This window comes from Carassius auratus, chromosome 34 (assembly GCF_003368295.1).
Source record: "Carassius auratus strain Wakin chromosome 34, ASM336829v1, whole genome shotgun sequence".
Lineage (NCBI taxonomy): Eukaryota > Metazoa > Chordata > Actinopteri > Cypriniformes > Cyprinidae > Carassius > Carassius auratus.
In genome coordinates this window covers 15077188-15102223 of record NC_039276.1, presented here as the reverse complement: position 1 = coordinate 15102223, position 25036 = coordinate 15077188, and the positions used below count along the sequence as shown (strand labels likewise).

Sequence of the window (25036 nt, the reverse complement as noted above, 5' to 3'; positions counted from 1 at the left end):
AAGCATGCGAGCATGTTCTAGTACAACCCCAAAACAAATTCAAGACATTGTAAAAGAGCATAATAGGACCCCTTTAAGAAAACAAGCAGCATTAAGAATAGAAATAATACAATTGGAACAGAGAGTGTTAGAGTTATTTTTTTTTTTTTACTTGATAAGACTTCCCTCTATAATCTCTATATTCACTATAAAGCCAAGCATCTAAAATGTAAAATCACACATTTGTTTCCAAACAAATGACTATTAAGTAACAATCTCTCTTTTTTTTTCTTTTTTTTTTTTTAACTTGTATAGCATACTTGATATTCATGCATACTGAGTGTTTTACACTGTTAAAGATTTGGATTCCCATGCTAAACATGGACAAAGTTTCAAAAATTAAGTTGTACGTTTGAAGGAGTATTTTTGTTCCAAAAAAACCTCTTCCGGTTTGTCGCAAGTTTCGGAAAGTTTTTTTTCGAGTATGGGTCTGTGTGACGTTAAATGGAGCGGAATTTCCTTATATGGGTCCTAAGGCACTTCTGCCGGAAGAGCGCGCGCTCCCGTATAGCAGAGCACTGAGAGGCTAAGCACAGGCTTTCTCTGATCAGAGCGAGAGCGTCGCGAAAAGTCACAAAAGAAGTGTGTTTTTGGTTGCCAGGGCAAGACAACCCTGCACAGATTACCAAAAGAGAAACAGCATTAAGGGACCAGTGGATGGAGTTTATTTTTACAGAGCATCAACGGAGTTGTGCAAGTGTTTTTGTTTGTTCCCTGCATTTCGAAGATGCTTGTTTTACAAACAAGGCCCAGTTTGACGCCGGATTTGCACATCATTTATTTCTTAAGGATAATGCAGTCCCAACGAAAAAGGGTCACGATCGTGTGTTGGAACCGCATGCGGTGAGTAAAACTGCTTCAAATATCTCTGTGTTATTAACTTAGCTATCAGCGTGTAAGCACATCAAGTAAACAACATGCGATGTTGTCATCAAACTGCACTTTCCACATGTACAGCTTAAAAAAAAAAAAAGACGACATAAAGTGGAACTTAATCATTTTCCAAAACCGCTAAGCAAATATATACAGTTTCAGTACATACCACATAGAGACGCCTTTGCTGATGCTGCTCTTGTTAAATTTCAGCCTCTGGATCTGTGTCACAGCTTCCAAACGCTCTCAACGCAAAAGCCTACTCACGCTCGTGATTCTTTAGCTCCGCCCCCACAAGTCACGCCTCTAGGCGCTCGTGTTTTTCCGGGAAAAATCGGTACAGAGTATCTTTCTCTTATAAATATAATAAAAATAAAGACTTTTTGGAGTTATGAAGGATGCAGTACTACTCTATAGGTACTCAAGATTAACAGGATATTGAGTGAAAACGAGCATTTCACCCTCCCTTTAATGATACGGTTTACTGGGTAGAAATCTGCACTGCACCTTGCAAAGCCATCCTGAGGAGGAATAAGCTGTTGGATGAGAGGTAGCTGGTAGAGGTAAAGGATAAGGATGTGTCCTCCACTGAAGATGGTCATCATTACACACAAAGAGCTGAAGTGTAGCAAAGAGATGGTATAGTCTAATACCCAGCACCACACAATGCCAAGAAACACCATGAAATACAGTGTTGACGTCAGCGAGGGAAACGATATACCTGTCAAAATATATAAGATCATTGACTGCATCTATAGATCATTTTTTTAGAATAGACACAAACATTCCTATCAATATGCATTACCTGCCAACCCCAACAGAACAGTCACCAAGACTTTTCCAGCAATGTTCATTGTAGAAGACATAAGAAGTCTCAGACTGGTCAAAAATATGATACATTTTTGCAGAACGTCAGGAGAGGAGAGTGGAGAGGTGTGACTCTTATCAGAGGAGCTGAGGGAGGATTCCTCAGATGTCCTACTTTCCTCTTCACATTCTGAGTCCGGAGTCTCTCCATCTGAACCCTGTCAAATATTGAAACGGGAACAGAGAAGACAACACTAAAAATATTAGTTGTTTTATGTTTGAAAATGCATTCAGTTAAAATGTTTTATACCTTACGATCATTTATAATGCATATAAAGTAGCTAGTAAGTTTATAATGATTTAATAAAGAAAAATAATAATGTAATCCTGCAGAGTTTAGCTCCAGCCATGCCGTAATTTTCAAGTAAACTCAAAGTTCTTTATCAACTGCCCTAATTGTGTTTGATTAGGCTTGCAGGATGGTGGGCCTCCAGGAAGAAGACTAAGCAGCCCTGATCTACAACTAATTTATACAATTACAAGTTGCTCATTACCTCACTGTTGTAGTGGTTTTCACTATGATGTGGCTTCTTGGCTTTACACCAATGAAGGATGAACAGTGTAGACAGGATGACAGTGAGATCTGGCATTAGTAGACGTATTATGTTAAGTGTGTCCACATCACTAAACCTGGGAAGAGGTGTAAAAAGATACATATGTATTTTACTAAGAAAAACAAATATATATAATTGAGACAATTTAAGTACACACAAAAAATCAGAGGAAGAAAAGAACATTACTGTTCAATTAACTTAAAATATAGGTTCAATATAAAAAATATAAAAAGTGGAACACCACATAGAATATTAAACATATATTTTCACTGGGTGGGAGAAAACATTTAATAACCAGAAATGCCATAAAATTTTATAGATCACATTAGGGATGTGCAACAAAGCCTATATTTGCATCTCTATCTGTAGCAATGGCTAACTCAAATGTATCTTTTCTCACTTTACAAATCTTCACTATGTGGGAGAGCTAAACGTATGCTGCTCATGATGTCTTGTTCATACAGGTGACTGTTATTGATGTTAACTCTAATTATTAATTGGCAGTGACACTATGGGTATATTTCAAGCTTGCAGCTTTAATCATTTGCTATCTTTACCTGTTTGAGAAGTGATACCAATCTGCATCACTAATGTTACATGAATTTACACTGTTCCCCTAGTGTTCAGCTACTGACACAATGTTGATTGAACCAGAATCGAAGAGGAATGTTTTCTGTTACACATGCAGGCTGGCCACATTACTGTGTGTGAAAATTTACATTGATCTTATTACTATATCTGTTCAACAGTTGAAAGAATCTCACAAAATTGTGTTCACCCCACCTCATGAACAGGATTTGCCCCAACTAAAGTGGACTCAAACACTATTAGGCAACTGTATGCTACTGATGTAATGTCTTACTTTGAAAGAAACATTTTAATTAATATATTCCATACCTGACAATGCCAAGGTGAAAGAAAATGCTGTCCCATGGCCCAGTCTCTGAAGAATAAAAAGCATACATTTATTACTATGCATGAATAGCACAGGGTAAAACCTGAAATAAAAACTTGGTTCCATTCTATATTAGGTGGCCATAACTACTATGTAGTTAAATAATAATAAAAATAAAAACTTATTGTGTTCAATTTGAAATGCAGAACACTTCTGCTGCTATCGAGGTTGAATATGGGAAAGGTTAGATACAGGTTTGGTGGTTTTAGACCGTATCATAGTACTGAGATTGCTCTCCTTAGAGTTACAAATGATCTGCTTTTATCATCTGATCGTGGGTATATCTCTCTATTAGTTTTATTGGATCTTAGTGCTGCGTTTGACACAATTGACCACAACATTATTTTACATAGACTTGAACACTTTGTTGACATTAATGGAAGTGCATTAGCATGGTTTGAATCGTACTTATATGACCGCCATCAGTTCGTAGCAGTGAATGAAGATGTATCATATCGATCACAAGTGCAGTATGGAGTACCTCAAGGCTCAGTACTAGGGCCGCTACTCTTCACGCTTTATATGTAACCCTTGGGAGATATCATCAGGAAACATGGTGTTAGCTTTCACTGTTATGCTGATGATAGTCAGCTCTATACTTATCCGTGGCCTGGTGAAACACACCAATTTGAAAAACTAATGGAATGCATAGTCGATATAAAAACTGGATGACGAGTAATTTCTTACTGCTAAATTCTGAAAAAACAGAGGTGTTAATTATAGGACCTAAAAACTCTGCTTGTAATAACCTAGAACAATGTCTAAGACTTGATGGCTGCTCTGTTAATTCTTCTTCATCAGTTAGAAACCTAGGTGTGCTCTCAATGTCAAATGCAGAAATGTGTTAGGGTTGCTGGGAGAAAAAGGGACCCAAGAGCAGATTCGCAGTTTGCCAAAATTTATTGAACAAAAACAGGCAATAGTCCAAAACAAAGACAGTAGTCCAAAACAAAGGCAATAATCCAAAACAAACGCTGACAATCAGCAACCCGGGAAGGACTCCAAAAACTGGACTGTGTACGGGACTGGGTACACCAAAAAGACAAAAAACAAGATTAAATGAACAAACAGGGCATGACAACTAGGCACAACTTGAGCACAATAGTTTTAAGGACAGTAGTGAAACGGATGGTAGCCAAGACACACTGACAGAGAAGCACAGAAAGAGAGAAGCATAAGTATAGAAGAAAATCAATGTGAAATTGAGAGACAGGTGTGTGTGTGTGAGCTGGAACACTAATTAGGATGAGGTGCAGCTGTGAAGACAGAGTGAGTGGAATTAACCACTTTAGACATAACACAACAGAAGTCCTGATGATCAAACCAGTGTCCTGACAGGACCCCCCGCCCCAGGAATGCCACCAGGCTTTCCAGGGTGAGGGGCAGATCGATGGTAATCCTCAATAAGAGAGCGGTCCAGAATGTCCCGAGTCGGGACCCAACATCTCTCCTCTGGACCGTACCCCTCCCAATCAACCAGGTACTGGTATCCCCTGCCCCGCCGCCTGGAATCAAGAATCCTCCTAACGGTAAAAGCGGGAGCACCCTCAACTATCAAGGGAGGAGGGGGTAGGGGTTTAGGGGAAGATGATGAAGAGAGAGAACGAATAAAAGGCTTGACACAAGACACGTGAAACACTGGATGCACTCGACGAAGAGGATGCGGAAGCCGAAGCCGAACCGCCACCGGACTGAGCACCTTAACAATGGGGTATGGCCCAATGAACCGCGGTGCCAACTTCTTGGAGGGCACCTTAAGAGGCAGGTTCTTGGTGGAGAGCCATACCTTTTGCCCACAGATGTATCTGGGTGCCTCAGCCCGACGACGATCCGCCAATCTCTTGGTGCGTTCCCTAGTTCTCAGAAGCGCTTCCCTGGCCCTCCTCCAGGTTCGCCGGCATCGACTGATAAATGCCTGAACTGAGGGAACCGCAGCTTCGGAACTCTGTGAAGGAAACAGAGGGGGTTGATATCCGAGACAGCAAAAGAAAGGAGACAATCCAGTAGACGACACCGGCAATGTATTGTGCGCATACTCAACCCACGTAAGCTGCTGGCACCAGGACGAGGGATTATGTGAAGCCAGACAACGAAGGGTCCTCCCAAGGTCCTGGTTCGCACGCTCGGTCTGGCCATTGGTCTGTGGGTGGAATCCTGACGACAGGCTAGTGGTAGCACCAATCTGTCGACAGAACTCCCTCCAGAAGTGGGAGACGAACTGGGGTCCCCGGTCAGAAACCACGTCCTCCGGAAGACCATGGATCCGAAAGACGTGGTCCACGACCGCCCGAGCAGTCTCCCTGGCAGAAGGAAGTTTAGGGAGAGGGATAAAGTGAACCGCCTTAGAAAAGCGGTCCACTACAGTGAGAACAACCGTATTGCCACTGGACTCTGGTAAACCACACACAAAGTCCAGCGCAATATGAGACCAGGGACGAGATGGGACAGGAAGAGGTTGGAGCAAACCAACGGGTACAGAACTAGAGGACTTGTTTTGGGCACAGACCGAGCAGGCGACCACAAAATCACGAACCTCCCCCCCCATGCCTGGCCACCAAAAACGCTGACGAATGGCAGCCAACGTTCTCCTCACTCCTGGGTGACAGACCAGTTTGGAGGCGTGACCCCACTCCAGAACCTCTGGCCGAACCAACTCCGGAACAAACAGCCGACCCACCGGGCCCCCCTCTGGCACCTCTGCCTCCGACTGAGCCAGCCTGACATGCTCCTCGATGCCCCAGGTGACGGACCCCACCACACAACCAGGTGAAATAATGGTGTCTGGTGGAGTTGCATCCTCCGGGGCAGTGAATTGACGGGAGAGCGCATCAGGCTTAATGTTTTTGGAGCCTGGTCGGTAAGACAGGGTAAAATTAAAGCGACCAAAGAAGAGTGCCCAGCGAGCCTGCCTGGAATTTAGTCGTTTGGCAGTTTGGATATATTCCAAGTTCCGATGGTCGGTCCAGACCAGAAACGGCTCCGCCGAGCCCTCCAACCAGTGGCGCCACTCCCCCAAAGCTAGCCGTACAGCCAGCAACTCCCGGTTGCCGATGTCGTAGTTCCGTTCTGTGGGGGACAATCGGTGTGAAAAATAAGCGCAAGGATGTATTTTATTGTCAAGAGGGGATCGTTGAGATAAAACCGCTCCAACACCTACCTCTGACGCATCAACCTCCACAATAAACTGCCGGGAAGGGTCCGGAGTTATTAAAATAGGTGCGGATGAAAACCGCCTCTTAAGTTCATCAAAGGCTGCCTGAGCAGCTAAGGACCAGCAAAACGGTTTCTTTGTGGAGGTTAATGCTGTCAGAGGAGCCGCCACCTGGCCGAAATTACGGATAAACCGCCTGTAGAAATTAGCAAATCCAATAAAACTTTGCAGAGATTTACGGTTGCCAGGGGTGGGCCAGTCAGAGACGGCCTTTACCTTCGTAGGGTCCATGCAGATCCCCTCCACCGAGATGATGTGGCCCAAGAACGGAACTGACTGGTTGTGGAAGGAACACTTCTCCACCTTAGCAAACAGTTGGTTCTCTAGCAACCGCTGCAGCACTCGTCTGACGTGCTGAATGTGTACCTGGAGTGAACGAGAAAAAATTAGGATGTCATCCAGATACACAAAGACAAATTTGTTGATCATGTCTCTCAGCACGTCATTGACGAGCGCCTGGAAGACGGCTGGGGCATTAGTCAAACCGAAGGGAAGGACCCTGTACTCAAAATGCCCTGTGGGTGTATTAAAAGCCGTCTTCCATTCATCCCCCTCCCTGATCCGAACCAAATGATAGGCATTGCGAAGGTCCAACTTCGTGAAGTACCTTGCCCCCTGCAGGATCTCAAAGGCTGATGACATCAAAGGTAGGGGATACCTATTCTTAATGGTGATGTCATTCAGCCCCCGATAATCAATGCAAGGACGCAAGGAACCATCCTTCTTCACGAAGAAGAACCCCGCCCCCGCCGGAGAAGAGGAGGGACGAATAACACCGGCCGCCAGAGACTCAGACAGATACCGCTCCATGGCCGCCCTTTCAGGACCGGACAAGGAGAACAATCGCCCCCTAGGAGGAGAAGTGCCAGGGAGAAGATTGATGGCACAATCATAGGGACGGTGTGGAGGGAGAGATGCGGCCCGGGAATGACTGAAAACCGCCCGCAAATCATGGTAGACCTCAGGAACACTGGAGAGATCAATCGGCTCCTCCTGCAACACAGGAAAAGAAGAGACAGAAGACAAGGCAGACACAAGACAATGGGCATGACAATAGGGACTCCATGATAGGATGGTGCTTTCAGACCAATTAATGTGTGGATTGTGAGTGGTTAACCAGGAATGGCCTAAGACCACCGGAGTGAGGGGTGAGCGAGTGACAAAGAATACTATTTCCTCTCTATGATTACCAGATGTGATTAATTGTAATGGAACTGTGGCCTGAGAAATGGTGGTAAGTTCGCGACCATCTAAAGCATGAGCAGTGAGGACAGGAGAGAGAGATTGAAAAGAAATGCCCTTCTTCAAAGCCCAAGAAAAATCTATAAAATTCCCCTCAGCTCCTGAATCGATGAGAGCAGAGAGTTGATGAACTGCACCTTCATAAGTGACTGAGACAGGAATCATAGAGCGCGAACCAGTAGACGGGGTGGTGGAAGTAGCGCTCGCCAGAACCCCCTTTCTTACTAGCGAGCGTTGGCTTTTGCCGGACAGGAAGAAGCAAAATGTCCATGACGGCCACAGTAGAGGCATAATCCTTTGGAAAGACGTTTCTGTTTCTCCTCTGCAGATAACCGGTACCTGCCCAACTGCATAGGTTCCGGAGCAGATAAGGGAACGGGAGTATCGGACCCCGAAAAGGCAGACACAGGGTTTACAAAAGGCAAGAATGTAGAAGCCCGAGCTCTCCGACGAAGATCCCGTCGATTATCCAAACGGATAGCCAGGTCAACAAGTTCATCTAGATGTTCAGGAAGATCGTGAGCATACATCTCATCCCTTATCTCATCCTCCAGGCCTTCCGTGAACCTGGCTGCCAGTGCTGCATCATTCCACTTACTGGACGCAGCCAGAGTGCGAAACTTGATAGCGAAGTCCGCCACCGAACGCCTCCCCTGATGAAGTGCTGCCAACAGCCGCGATGCCTCTTTACCGAGTGCTGAGCGGTCAAATATCTTGACAAATTCCGCTTTGAAGCTGGCGAACTCCATACAACATGCTGCCTTAGCAGCCCATACAGCAGTGGCCCATTCCCGAGCCCGACCGGTAAGAAGGGAGATGACAAATGCCACCTTGGCTGAATCTGAGGCATAAGTGAGGGGTTGCAGAGAGAAAATCACCTCACATTGTATAATAAATGATCGACATTCCGTAGGCTCACCGGAGTAATTGGGAGGATTGTTGATGCGTGGTTCAGGGGTGACTGAAGAACGTCCGGTGGCTGTTGACAGTAGGTTACGTTCAGTCTCCATCCGGCGAATGGTTTCAGTTAGCTCAGAGACTTGACTGGCTAAAGTGTCCATGGCATGATGAGCTGCCGCCAGCTTTCCCTGATGCTGTCCGAGCAGCACACCCTGCGCTTCCAAAGCGGAGCGAAACTGCGATTGATCTGCTGGATCCATCCTGGTCAGTGTGTACTGTTAGGGTTGCTGGGAGAAAAAGGGACCCAAGAGCAGATTCGCAGTTTGCCAAAATTTATTGAACAAAAACAGGCAATAGTCCAAAACAAAGGCAATAATCCAAAACAAACGCTGACAATCAGCAACCCGGGAAGGACTCCAAAAACTGGACTGTGTACGGGACTGGGTACACCAAAAAGACAAAAAACAAGATTAAATGAACAAACAGGGCATGACAACTAGGCACAACTTGAGCACAATAGTTTTAAGGACAGTAGTGAAACGGATGGTAGCCAAGACACACTGACAGAGAAGCACAGAAAGAGAGAAGCATAAGTATAGAAGAAAATCAATGTGAAATTGAGAGACAGGTGTGTGTGTGTGAGCTGGAACACTAATTAGGATGAGGTGCAGCTGTGAAGACAGAGTGAGTGGAATTAACCACTTTAGACATAACACAACAGAAGTCCTGATGATCAAACCAGTGTCCTGACAAAATGTTAATCCATGCATTTATGACCTCAAGGTTAGATTATTGTAATGCTTTATTGGGTGGTTGTTCTGCATGCTTAGTAAACAAACTACAGCTAGTCCAAAATGCAGCAGCAAGAGTTCTTATCACTGAAAAAAGTGCAACTGCCTTATCATTACTCTAAAGCTAATTTTATACTTGATCCGACTTAAATTACTTAATTTTCTGTCTTGTTATTGAGCCAAAGTAAATTATTTTCTTAAATTGGAAGTAAATCTAAGTTTTGTTGGTTTAATTTAAACTATTTTCTACACATCAAATCAATAATTTTGAGTTTTGTGAGAAGCACGTGACCACTGACGTCATCGAGGTTAGGTTTGATAATTTTCTGGTCAACGGCCATCTTGTTTTCCTCGCGTCCAGACTGCTGCTGATACACATGGTTGGATCCTCAATATTGGTGAGTAATTATACAAATAAGCTTTAAATTATGGTTACTTATTGATAAGTATGTAACGTTATATGATGATTTTGACTAAGTTAATTGTTTAATGGGTGTGTTTTGTCACATATACGCGCATCTTTCATTATGCGGATTGCATAAAGTTACTGACACGTTAGAGTGATCAAAGAAACATGGATCAATGAAAAATGAAGAGCTTGATATTTTAAAAGCGCCATATAGCCGCGAAACAGAACTGAAATTGTTAATAGCACAAAGGCTTTCTGCGCTCGTGCATCCCAAAGCGCACGCGCATGAGACTCGCGCGTCAACATTGTCCTCTGCCGCATAAATGGTAAAATATGTCGAAAATTTCCGTCTTGACGAGCTTTAACACAACACATTGACTTATGACTTAAGAGATTGTAAACTTTTATAAATGCTTGTTTTGTAAATACAAACACGCACCATCGTTTATAGACTACTTCCTTCACATTGGGCAGCACCTGAAAAATAATGAAACTGTTCCTTGTGTTTTTAGTGGGTGATCATACAAAACCTATAGATACGGATACTTTTAAATGCACAAGGCAAGACAACATATGCCTTACGCAGACAATAGATTGTGGAAAACCAACCTTGTGTTCAAGAACTGCCAGAAAGATGGCCAGCTCTTATTCAACAAGAGGAGGTAAAAGCATTTATTTTAATGAAAAATGTTAAAATGTACGTAAATAATCCTGTATTTACCATAGTTTTTCTTTACCATTTAAATTTAGTTTGTAGAGTAAATATATTTGAGTTTGTAGAGAAAATATCTTAAATGCCCTAATTATACCTTTTGTTGTTTAATGCTTTGTGTGTGTATATGTACTTTTACAACTAGATCTCAATTTATTTATTTTTTCAGAAGTCTATTTTCTGTTTCTCTTTCTTACAGATTAATGCTGATTTTTTTGGACAGACCGAGCTCTCAGCTTCTCCAGGTTATTAGGAGCAAAGGTGGAGTTCTCCATGTAAAAACTAAGGACAATATTAAAGTTATGGATCAGGTATTTGTAACATGCGAACAAATTTGCTGGTGGCAATCAATTTAGTAGTGTTTTGGTCTAATAAAAAACGAAGAGAGTGCCTGCTGAAGTGCCTGATCACGTACCCATGGTGAAGATGAAAGCTGTCTGAATACCAGGTAATGTAGACAATGTAAACTACTGAAATTTTCTCCAACCATGTTTGCCTTAAAGTGATATTTCACTACCAAATCAACATTTGGTGAGTAAAACGTGGGGAAATTTTGATTTGTTAGTGAAATATAGCTTTAAAGTAATTAAAGTAATTGTTATAATTTATACATCCACCTGTGTGACTTTTCTTCCACAGAACACAAACGAATACATTTTGAAGAGTGTTGTTAAGAGCCCCCCATTCACTTGCATTTGTTTTTTGTCCATACATTAATAGTGAATGGGGGCTCAGCTCTTCTGTTTCCAGCATTGTTCAAAATGCTACAGAGGACAGTAATTCATATAGGCTTGAAATTACAAGAGACCATGTAAATGATGACAGAATTTTGAATTTGAACTACTCCTTTAAAAGGGGTTGGTTTACCCAAAAATGCATTTTGTTGAGTAGATTGATAAATGCCTCTGATTGGCCAACAAATTTGTCTGTGATTGGTCAACACATGGTAGTATTTGATTGTACAAGTGTTTAAAAAGATTTTCAAAGCCAAAGAGAGTGTAAAAGTATGTCTTCACCCAAAAATTATCATCACTTACTCTACTCTTGTAATAAACTGTATATATTTTATTTTTGTGCTGCACACAAATTAAGATATTTTAATGAAAGTTGGCAACAAACGTTTGTGTTCTGCATTGATCTCCATAGAAGGAAAGCTAAATAAATGTTGTAGTATTCAGATGAAGTGGTGTTTTTTTTTTCTCCCACAGTCCCTCAATTACTCTCTGTTCTTCTATGTTTTTAGGCTGACCAGAGGGAGAAGCGGAGAGAGAATTTGACCACCATGGCATTTTTTGTGATCATTGAAACTGATGCTCCTTATCGTGCACTGGACATTTCCATTGTCATGGACGGTGTGGAAGTACTAATTGAGTTGCCCTCTTTTGCACATGCCTGTGCCATCATGTTTGGACACATTTATGCACTGAACTTAAAATATCCTGAAGGACTAAAATATATAATTTAGGCCTTTCAAAGAATAATCATGGACATCGAGAGTAAGTAGATGAGCCGAAGGGTGCAGAACCTCTCTTCAAAGCTGTTGGAGTAAATTTGTTTCCTTTGACTCAGCTACAATATTCTACTGATGGTAAGTTTCTTTGAAGATGTTGTACTGTTTTAAGCCTTTTATACAAAGTTAACTGTCTGTTTACTTAACCTGATTTGTTTTATCTTGGCTAAAGGCTGGTTCACACGGCAGGATAATTAGGCCGATTTTAGCCCCGATTCACCCCTTCCGACAATCTTAGGATGCTCCGATTATCGTAAAATAATCTGATCAAATATTCCTGCCGTGTGTGGTGTGTTAAGACTGCTCTCCTCTGCTCGGAAGAATGTCGGGACCGCTCCGATCTCAAATCGGGGATATCCAACATGTCGGATTTATTTGGCCCGATTTCTTCTCGTGTGTGGTGTCCCCCGAGGACAAACAATCATGCAGCCTGTGGACTGTGGCGTGTAGCCAATCAGAAAGCGAGGTGACGAGGCAAGTTAGTTAGTACCGGGAAACAAAATCAAAACAGCCGGCGTATATAATATAACAAATACAAATAAAGTCGATGTGCATAACTACATCCACAACTGCAGTCCACCAGAGTACACGGAAACGAATATATGAACGTTTATTTCAACGGTTATTAATCTGTGTAGTACGTAACAACATTTATATGAGATAAAACAACAACTTATCTCCATATTATGATATAGCAAGTATAGTCCATGCTCGCGTTGTCTCCACCTCTTTGACCATCGCCTTTTCTTGTTTTTCTTATGTTTTTTTTTCAGTTAAAAACCAAGAACAAACTATGGCCACTGCATCCTCTTCGTCCGCCATGATTGTTTACTCTAAAGTCACGTTTGATCTCGAGGGATTTTGCGAGATTTCCCGTCTGACCTGGGAATGCTCGGGAGTCAAATCGGTTCGTGTGTGATGTGTTGATATTGCCGTGTGGCTGCACACCACACACGGAACGACCAAAACTGTTAGACCCGTGATTTTTTATCGCTGTGTGTGGGGTCTCTCATATTTGGAAAATCGGCCGACAATTTTAAAATCGTCCCGTGTGAACCAGGCCTTAGTTGTGTTTTATCCAGGGTAAGTTAAATAGTTTACCCAACAAATGGAAATTCTTATGTTTTTTACTCACCCTTAAGCTAATCAAGTATTTAACTTTAATTAAATTAGGTTCAGATACATTATGACAATTATGAGAGACGTTTCATTTTTGAATAAACTTTTCCATGAAGCTAAAAAGACTTCAGAAGAATTTGAAAGGTTTAATTTTGTAGTAAGATTGACAGTTCATGGAAAGATTGCATGTTTCTCTTTGAAACCATAACTGTTTCTTAAGGTGAATTTATCCAGTGTGTCTATGTATAACGACACTAAAAACTGTTATACAATATGTGTTTTTATATCAATACTATACACATTGTAGAAATATTTTATGATAAAAAAATGTCAAGTGTATGATGTTTACATTGATAGACAGTTTGTATTTGTATCAGGATACTGTACACATTGTAAAAAAAATTATTATGACAAAATAAATTGTCAAAAGTTTGATGCTTGTCATTCATCTTAGATGATACAATTACACATTCTGAAAGTAAATAAAATTTGTCTATATTTACATTACATTACAATTTTAAATTGTATTTGGTTGGATATTTGGTTAGATGTAAAGTAAAAGAATTAAGTTAATACAAAGAGAAAACATTAAGACAAGGTATAATTTGAGATTTCATTAAACCTAAAAACTTTATTTGATTCAAAGATACTTTTTGCTTTGGCTAAGTAATGATAGTTAATTCTTTTCAAATTAAAAATTTTAAGTTGATAAAAAGTAAAGTAATTAGATGTAAGAAGTTGACGTAAAATTTTTACTTTGATCCAATGAAACGCTTTTTTTCAGTAGAACCAGGAAGTATGACCATATTAGCCCGGTCCTGTCAACACTGCACTGGCTCCCTATCAAACCCTGAATAGATTTTAAAATATTGATTACTACTTATAAAGCCCTGAATGGTTTAGCAACTCAGTATTTGAATGAGCTTCTTTTACATTATAATCCTCTACGTCCGTTACGTTCTCAAATCTCAGGCAATTTGATAATACCTAAAATATCAAAATCAACTGCGGGCGGCAGATCCTTTTCCTATTTGGCGCCTAAACTCTGGAATAACCTACCTAACATTGTTCGGGAGGCAAACACATAACTGGCTTACACATAACATACTAATATGCTTTTAATATCCAAATCCGTTAAAGGATTTTTAGGCTGCATTAATTAGGTAAACCGGAAACACTTACCATAACACCCCATTTACTTGCTACATCATTAGAAGAATGGAATCTACGCTAATATTTGTCTGCTTCTGTTTTATTCCAAGGTCACTGTAGTCACCAGATCCAGTCTGTATCCAGATCAGAGGGTCACTGCAGTCACCCGGATCCAGTACGTATCCAGACCAGATGGTGGATCAGTACCTAGAAAGGACCTCTACTGCACTGAAAGACAGCGGAGACCAGGACAACTAGAGCCCCAGATACAGATCCCCTGTAAAGACCTTGTCTCAGTGGACCACCAGGACAACACCACAGGAAATAGATGATTCTTCTGCACAATCTGACTTTACTACAGCCTGGAATTGAACTACTGGTTTCGTCTGGTCAGAGGAGAACTGGCCCCCCAACTGAGCCTGGTTTCTCCCAAGGTTTTTTTCTCCATTCTGTCACCTCTGGCTTGCTTAGTTGAGGTCACTTCATCTACAGTGATATTGTTGACTTGATTGCAAATAAATGCACAGACACTATTTAACTGAACAGAGATGACATCACTGAATTCAATGATGAACTGCCTTTAACTATCATTTTGCATTATTGACACACAGTTTTCCTAATGAATGTTGTTCAGTTGCTTTGACGCAATGTATTTTGTTTAAAGCACTATATAAATAAAGGTGACTTGACTTGAATTGACAACATGTCCCGCTGTTTGCTAAAGTTAAAGGTGTTTGGAGGCTACAAACAAATAATACTGCTTTAAAATGAAACGGTGGTTAATATCCACAACAGAAAAACCGAGAGGGGGAGAAAAGTCACATGTGCCACAGGTGAGGTTGATGGTGCAAAGACTGCAGTTGCATAGGAAACATCCCAGAGAGCATTGGAGGTCACTGAGGGTGAGCCACAAGAAATGCCCTCCACTTCTGCTAAGGGTGGAGCCCGCCAAGCCCATCACTGGGACCCAGCTTACTCCAAATCAAGAAAATACAGAGAGGAATTTATTAAAGGGTAACTAAACCCCTGGTAAGACAACCAGTCAGGAGATAGAGGGGACGAACCGAAGGCAGGCTGAGTGGGTGGGGCGTGAACCTGAGACCCACAGTGACGGATTAATTGAGAGCTGCTGTCAGACTCACTAAAATGGATAGTCACTGTAGGTATGCAAGTAGCTTTGCAACAGAGCGTTCTTCTGAAGTAGAGGACTTTTCTCCCCCACCTACACCTGAAGTGGAGGATGTCAAGGTGTCTGTGGACACAGGGCCAGGGCCAGGGCCAGGGTCTAAGCCATATCAATTCGAGCCGCTGGCTCAAACTGCAGTCTTAACTCCTGCATAGTGATCAGCACTGCATCACTTTTCAGCGTGAGCTGTGTGGAGAAGCTCAATTCCACATCAATTGCTTTGGAGAAGCAATCCCGCGTAAAATGCAATTTGCACATTCCAGCTCTAGGCGGGAACTCGCGGTCTTTCACTGGCACCTAATTTTCAAGACTGCTGGGAAACTATGCAGTACAGCAGTGTTGTTGCAACCAGCAACACAACACCTACGTACCATCCTGACCACCGTAAATAAAAATATGCTTACTTGAAGCTATCCTAACTGATGCAATACTATGCTACTAACTAACTATGCTTCTAACAATACTAATGTTACACTAACAGCTATGTTAATTAACTGCATAGGCTACACTAAAAAGTCTAAATAACTATATAAACGCTATGCTAAATAGAAGCTAAAATACTCTATCCTGATCGTTTTCAATACTCACAATTCCAACTCCTGACCCACTACAGTGATTTTGATGGAACAAGATGGTTTTATACTGCCAAGGGCATGGTAGCTCGTACAGTACAAAGGGTGTGGTGAGCTGGAAACTGCTTAAGTCACCTGCCACCGCTTACGTCACATACCACCACAAACATCCAATAGGAAAATTCAACTTCGGTAGCCACCGTTCAACCTGAACATTTTTACACCACATATTGTAAAATTAAAACACTTTATACTCAAATGTAAAAAAGTTACTCGAATCGATGAACAGCACTAATGAAGCCCCATTCTTACAGATCATTAATTAAAAAAATTTTGGTTTAGGGTTTAGTTACTCTTTAAGCATGGATTTGTGTGTCAGGTTGTAAATGGAGTACAACATTCCCAGTTTGTAATGTGCTCTGAAGTCCTTGCTCACGAGAGTCTTAAGCCGGTAAAAATGCAAAGACATTTGAACACTAAACATCCCAGTCTCTCTGCTAAACCTATCGAGTTTTTCCTCAGAAAAGAGGAAGATTTACAAGGGCAAAAGAAACTCCTAACTTTACAAACAACGATCCCCACTAAAGCTCAGAGGGCTTCCTATGAAGTGGCATATTTTACTGCACAAACTAAAAAGCCTCACACGATAGGTGAAACTTTAATTAAGCCAGCTGTGATTCTCAGACAGGACTGTAGCCCTCAGCATCAGTGACATGGCACTGGACATTAAACGTCAACTCATTGATGCAGTGAAAGGAGTATTCTTTACAATCTCCACTGACATCTCCGATTCCGCCCAGCTCCTAGTTTTTGTCAGGTACATTTTTGAGGCGAAGCTTAACAAGGAAATGCTGTTTTGCGTGCTGCTGGAGGGAACATACACTGGTGAGGACATTTTTAACAAACTGGACTGCAATCTAAAAGAAGAGGGTCTCTCTTGAAGCGAGGGCCTGTCAGGGTGCAGGCGCAATGCCTGGAAAAAAGAAGGGTTTAAAAGCACGAGTCCTGCAAGTGGCACCTCATGTCAATTATACTCACTGCATCATACACAGAGAAGCCCTCGCATGTAAAACACTGAACCCAGAGTTAAAACACGTTCTTGAAACTGCAGTAAAAATGGTCAATCACATTAAATCACGACCACTTAACACGAGATTGTTTTTAACACTCTGCAATGAAATGGGATCAGAGCACCGGGGCCTGCTGCTCCACACAGAAGTCTGCTGGCTATCGCGGGGCAATGTGCTGAGCCATCTGTATGAGCTGCGAGATGAGGTGCACATTTTCCTCACTTACCAAAGATCTCCTCTCGCCGAGCACCTCACTGATACTGGCTGGGTTACAAAGCTGGCATATTTGTCATCTATATTTAAAAACTGAACAGACTTAACATTTCACTGCAGGGCAAAAACGCATCCTGTCTCTTAATGATACAATTTATGTGTAAAGTGGAGCGCTGGAGAGAACGGGTGGAAACTGGGCACATAGACATGTTCACTAAATTAGACGAATTCCTCAAGAAAAATACATTGAGTGTAAATATGGTCAGGGAGTCTATTACTGACCATATCCAATCCCTTCTGGATAATTTTAACAAGAACATTCCAGAGGAAGGTACGCAAGACAAACACTGGATTCGATCCCCTTTCACTGCCACCGCAAACCATCTGACGTGTGACACAGAGGATGCGCTGATTGAACTTTCATATGATCAAACCTTGAGGACACGTTTGTGACTCAAAAATGCTGGACGAGTTCTGGATTTCGGTGAAGGATGAGTACCCGCAGCTTTCCAAAGCCACTTTGGATACACTGATGCCATTTGGTCAACTTATTTATGCGAGAAGACTTTCTTAGCACTGACTTACATAAAACATAAACATAGATCACATTAACGTGGAAGATGATCTCCGTGTTGCCATCTCCAAAACTAAACCCAGACTGGATCTGCTTTGCTCAGTGCTCAGCGTCAGCGCGCACCCATCACATTAAAGTGGTTACCAAACCTGTCCTGAAGGATCCCCCAACACTGTACGTTTTCTTTGTCTCCCTAATCAAACACACCTGATTTAACTCATCAGCTCATGGGTCCTCTGAATTACTGCCCTCTTCATCGTTAAAAAATGCAAATAGTTTTCTCTGTTTAATCAGAGCTCATTTATATTGTGTAGCCTGTAATCTTTGACCCTAAATTAACAATGCTCTGCAACTGGGATCTATTTTTAACATTTAATCCATAAAACCAGATCATATCAAAAGTTAAAACAGTTTCAATAAAAGATCTATAAAACAATATCAATATAGATTTAACCACATCAAATGACTTAAGCTTCCTCAATAAATATAACCGTTTTGTGCTTTTGATACAAAAAGATTTTAGTTTTCCACTCAAATCGAGTGCAAAGTTAGTTCAGTCAGGCCACGGAGGCATAGGCTGCAACCAGCTGATGTGGTCAGCTATCAAATTGCTCCAATCAGTACCACTCTACTATTAGACACAAGAAATATACTCGTGGCACCACTGCTCAGTGAGCATGCTCAAACCGCTCGCAACCCTCTCCCTCCCCATTATAAGCATGAGCATATTACCGTGCACCTTCTAGTTGTCATGTTCTTCGTTTCAGATCACTTGAAAGACACAAGTACAAGACCTCACTGCTTAGAGACACTCATTCTCATAACCAAGGTACAGGACAGATGTCCCACTGCCACATCTACATGATTACCACTGTTTTATTTTAAAGACATTATTAAGAGTCTTAAATGTCATGTATTTCCAAGCTGATGGTTCTGGGGGGTTATTGGTTAAAGCTCTTGTATGTTCAATTATTTTGAGAGCAAGCACCTCTAAAAGGAACCATACTGCCATATAACTTGTGTTCAATAAACTCAAGTAAACTTGCCAAAGTAGTCCTGTCTGAACTAAACTTATCATCAATAACTGTACCAAAATACTTGTATGAACTAACATTTTCAACTTCTTTGCCCGCAGTAACTACTTCAGATGGAGTATCAACAGAAGTATAAAATTCTATCATCATATCTTTAGTTTTGGAGACATTAATTTGTAGATGTGAACTCTCACACCAGTACAAAAAAAAAAAAAAAAAAAAATTGGGCCCATGTTCTGTGTCACTGTGACGGTGGGTAAAAGGACAGTCTGGAAACAAGTGCAAGTTAATGAATTTAATGAGATATAGTTGATAGACAATGACACACGATGAAGACAGCTACACTCCAGAGAGATGGTAAGGCGGTGAGTAATCCAGACTGTTGTGGAAGACAGGTGAAGAATCCGGATGTTGATGGCGTGAGGCAGCAGGAGAGAGTGGCACAGGAACTGCGGAGAATAGAGCCGAAGGTAAATGTCCGTGGCTAAGTGATTGTGCGGAGAGTGGATGAGGTTCTGGGGAAACACAGACATCCAAAACGCAAACTACACAGAAGCCAGACGGGGGTAAACACAATGACATGAAACAACGATCTCACAAACACTAGACGTGAGACAAACCATTATATAGAGGATGAGTAATGAGTGGCAGCTGATGCTGATACAATTAACGGAAACGCCCACAACTAATCAGTGCAGACGCGGAACACACAGAATTCACCACAAAGTGTAAACAACCCAAGATCACGGTTTACCAGCCGTGACAGTACCCCCCAACCCCCCCCTCTAAGAACTCCTCTTGGAGTTCCCAGAAGGGCCTACCTGCTGATTGAATTCATCAATAAGGGAGTGATCCAATATGTCCCTAGCAGGTACCCAACTCCTCTCCTCCGGACCGTAACCTTCCCAGTCCACCAGATACTGGAATCCTCGTCCCCTCCGTCTCGAGTCCACCATAGAGAGTTGTTGACTCCAGGAAGAAGGATTTTTGGAGACCAAACATCTCAATGTCCTTTCTAAATCTTGGTTGGCTCGCTCAGATTGTCCGTTGAATTGGGGATGATAACCCGACGACAAGCTAACAGACACTCCTAATAATTTGCAAAACTCTTTCCAAAATTTGGATATAAACTGAGATCCCCTGTCTGACACCACATCTACCGGGAGGCCATGAAGCCAGAAGACGTGATCTAAAACAGTAACCGCTGTCTCCTTGGCTGTCGGTAATTTGGGCAAGGGAATGAAATGTGCCGCCTTCGAGAACCGGTCCACTACAGTCAAAACGACTGTCATGCCATTAGAGGGCGGGAGGGCGGTGACAAAATCTAGAGCGATATGTGACCAGGGTCTCGAAGGGACAGACAGCGGTTGAAGAAGCCCATCAGTCGATTAGATGACTTACCACTGGCGCAAACTGAACAAGCCAAAACAAAATCGCGGACATCGCAAGCCATACGTGGCCACCAGAATCGTTGTCTAACCAACCCATTAGTTCTTCTTATCCCTGGATGACAAGCCATGTTGGAACAATGACCCCACTGGACAACTTCGGACCTTAACTCCTCCGGCACAAATAAACGGTTCGGTGGACAACCGGACGGAGGCATTACCCCTTCTAAGGCCATCTTGACCTTCGACTCGACCTCCCATACGAGTGCTGAGACTACTAATATCTCAGGCAAAATACACTCGGGAGTAGCGGGACGGGCGGAGGGATCAAAAAGACGTGACAAAGAGTCGGGTTTAACATTTTTGGAACCCGGGCGGTACGAAAGGGTAAATTCAAAACGACCGAAAAAAAGTGCCCACCGAGCCTGCCTGGAATTGAGTCTTTTGGCAGTTCTGATGTACTCTAAGTTCTTATGATCGGTCCAAACAATAAAGGAAACCCCTGAACCCTCTAACCAGTGGCGCCACTCCTCCAACGCTAATTTGACCGCCAACTATTCTCTATTGCCAATGTCATAATTAAGTTCGGCAGGAGATAATTGATGAGAGAAAAACGCACAAGGGTGTACCTTATCGTCTGAAGCAGCCCGTTGGGACAACACTGCTCCTACCCCCACCTCTGATGCGTCGACCTCCACCAAGAACTCCCGTGTGGGATCAGGGGCGACAAGGATGGGAGCCGAAACAAAGTGGTTCTTGAGGTTGGTGAACGCAGCCTCAGCTGCGTCAGACCACCTGAACGGAGTACTGGGGGAAGTCAAGGCTGTCAGAGGTGAGGCTAGTTGGCTGTAATTACGAATAAAACGCAGATAGAAAGCGGCGAACCCCAGAAACCGCTGTAGGGCCTTACGGGAATCTGGAGATGGCCAATCTATCACAGCCTTTACCTTGTCAGGGTCCATACGTATTCCCTCAGACGATACGATATACCCTAGGAAGGGGACCGACTGTGCATGGAATACGCACTTCTCCACCTTGACAAAAAGCCCATTCTCTAATAACCTCTGGAGTACTCGTCTGACGTGTTGCACATGTTCCTGGAGAGATGAAGAAAAAATCAGTATGTCATCCAGGTAAACATATATAAACTGATCTACCATATCTCTCAACACGTCATTCACGAGTGCTTGAAAAACCCCGGGCGAGTTGAAGAGCCCAAACGGCATCACCAAATATTCAAAATGCCCTCTAGGGGTATTAAAGGCAGTTTTCCATTCATCCCCCTTCCTGATGCGGACCAAATGATAAGCGTTACGTAAATCCAATTTTGTGAATACAGATGCTCCCTGCAACCTCTCGAAAGCTGAAGACATGGGTGGTAAAGGATAAGTATTCTTAATAGTAATGTTGTTCAGCTCTCGGTAATCAATGCAAGGTCGCAGAGAACCATCCTTCTTACCCACAAAAAAGAACCCCGCCCCCGCTGGAGAAGAGGAAGGACGGATGAAACCAGAGTCTAAAGAATCAGAAATATATTTCTCCATGGCCTCCCTCTCAGGAATAGAAAGAGAGTATAACTTGCCTTTGGGCGGAGATTTACCTGACACTAAATCTATGGTACAGTCGTAGGGACGATGCGGAGGAAGAGAAGCAGCCCGGAACTTACTGAACACTTCCTTCAGGTCCAGATACTCAACGGGCACGTTTGGCAACGCCGTGGTCTTCTTCTGAAAAACAGAAACAGGAACAACAGGACAGGCAGAAACCAGACAAGACTCATGACAACTTTCACTCCACAATGTGACAGTGTTAGAACCCCAATCCACCCGTGGATTATGTTTGAACAACCAGGGGTGATCTAAAACAATGGGAGCAACAGGGGAGTCCATGAGGAAAAAGGATATGGTTTCTTGATGGTTGCCAGAAGTGATGAGTGTGATGGGTTCAGTATGGTGGGTGACGTGAGGCAGTTCCTGGCCGTTGAGTGCGGTGACATGGATGGGGAGAGACACAGAAAGGACAGGAATGTTCAGGTGATGTGCGAGTGAAGAATCAATGAAATTACCTTTGGCTCCGGAGTCCAGAAGAGCTTGGCATTCATGATGGTGATTCTTCCACCGCAGTCTCACCGGAAGGAGGGTCGATGATGTGGGTGAGGACTTTTCAGCGGAGATCCCACCCGATAGTAGCCTCAGATTTACTATCGGGCTGACCTCCGCTGTTCCCTCTCCCTCCGGGACAGCCGAGCTCGACCCACCTGCATGGGCTCGTGATCGTCGACAGAACCGACCGTGTTCTCTCGACTCAAGCGCCCCCTACTGGGAGAGAATGGAGGTCTGGGAGGACTGTGTTGGCGGCCCAGGCGATTAAACCTGGCCTCCACCCGCAACGCCAGGTCTATCAGTTCGTTTAGAGTAGGGGGCAGCTCGAGGAGGTAGATCTCCTGCTGAACACGGTCGGATAACCCATGCAGGAATCTATCCCACTGCGCCGCCTCGTTCCACTGGCACGCGGCCGCCAGGGTGCGGAACTCGATGGAATAATCAGTGACCGATGAATGTCCTTGACAGAGTTCCGAGAGGCGATGGGCGGCCTCCCTGCCGGTCGCGGCCTGGTTGAAGACTCTTTTCATCTCGGTTGACAGGAGGTGGAACGAGGCACAGCATGGATGACGATTTTCCCACACCGCCGTTTCCCATAAGGCTGCCTTGCCAGAGAGAAGTCTGAGCGTGAACGCTACTTTGGATTCTTCTGTGGCGAAAGTGCGGGGCTGCAGAGAGAAATGTATCGAGCATTTGTTGAGGAATGTTCTACAGAAGGTTGGTTCACCAGCGTTACTCTCTGGCGCCGGAAATCGCGGCTCTGGCCGGAAGTGGTCCTGGGGAATCTCCGGGGGAACGGTCGGCGCAGGCGGTGCGATGGGCACAGTGGGAGACGTGAGCTGATGGATCTGCTGGGTGAGCTCGGACACCTGTGCCACCAGCGCTTGGACAGCGCGTCCGGTGTTCGAGATGCTTTCACCCAGCTGATCCATTCTTTTGCTGCTGTGGTGCATGAATTCGGTGAGGGTATTGGTGCTCGCTGCTTCCATGTTTGGTGAGATCGTTCTGTGACGGTGGGTGAAAGGACAGTCTGGAAACAAATGCGAGTTAATGAATTTAATGAGATATAGTTGATAGACAATGACACACGATGACGATGAAGACAGCTACACTCCAGAGAGATGGTAAGGCGGTGAGTAATCCAGACTGTTGTGGAAGACAGGTGAAGAATCCGGATGTTGACGGCGTGAGGCAGCAGGAGAGAGTGGCACAGGAACTGTGGGGAATAGAGCCGAAGGTAAATGTCCGTGGCTGAGTGATCGTGCGGAGAGTGGATGAGGTTCTGGGGAAACACAGACATCCAAAACGCAAACTACACAGAAGCCAGACGGGGGTAAACACAATGACATGAAACAACAAACTCACAAACACTAGACGTGAGACAAACTATTATATAGAGGATGAGTAATGAGTGGCAGCTGATGCTGATACAATTAACGGAAACGGCCACAACTAATCAGTGCAGACGCGGAACACACAGAATTCACCACAAAGTGTAAACAACCCAAGATCACGGTTTGCCAACCGTGACAGTCACCCTCTTTTAACAGACTTAGCACCACTGTATCATCAGCATATTTAATAATATGTCAGTCTGAAAATTGGTTTCTGCACCTATCAGTATATAAAATAAATAATAAAGGTGAAAGAATACATCATTGGGGGCAGCCCACTGAAGAATAAAGTTTCTGGGAATGTTCTCCATTTACCTGTACTACTTGAAATCTTCTGGTCAGAAATTCTAAAATCTAGGCCAACAAACCCTTAGGAACCTCATATTCGGACAGCAAATGTTCAGCTAAAAGAAGTGTGCAGCAATGTTCTTTCGTGGGAAGAAGGAGGCGGGAACTGGTGGACAATCAAATCATTAATAATAAAATAAAGACAAAACAGCGCGGCAGCCCCTCGCGGATAACTGCCGTGCACAAACAAAACCCAAAACATAACATAAAACCCAGGCCCGGCCCTCTCTTGTCCTTCACTGTCGTCGCCCCCCTTTTGTATCCTTTCATCTCCTCCGTGGGACTTGAGAACGGTGAGTGTCACAGGTGCCATTCATTTCCAATCATTCCACCGGCCTTGCTCCGTTCCCACGGCTCTCGGCCCTCCCCACTCGTCATATACCCCCATCGCCCCTCGCAGGCCGGGGGGTACCCACAAGACTGCGCTCTACTCCCCCGTGCACTCTAATCTAGGAGGGGCCACCCACGGTGACCTGCGGGAACCTGGGGGTAAGACAGACGAGGCGAGAGAAGGATGGAAGGATGAGGAGCAACAGAGATGAGAGAGGAAAATAAAAAATAAATAAATAATTAGTTCCGGTTCCCAGGTGCACTGCCACTCGGCCCCCCACCAGCTGGGTGAACTCCTCCGCGGTGCCTGGTGGTGGCACTGGACGGCCTTCAGTGGATGGCACGACACTCCTCCACCACTTGGTGGATGGCGACGGCTCCTCCATTCTTGGCCAGCCAGCAGGAGTCCCCCGTTCCCTGCTTTTCCGCATCACTCGTCACAAAGTGATTTAATAGTGTTGAACGCTGATGAAAAATCTACAAATAATAAA

General features: G+C 43.6%; 1 pseudogene; it reads right to left on the bottom strand.

Moving 5' to 3' along the window:
• Positions 1–25036, bottom strand: part of LOC113053819 (piezo-type mechanosensitive ion channel component 2-like) — a 150318-nt pseudogene that overhangs the window by 109726 nt on the left and 15556 nt on the right.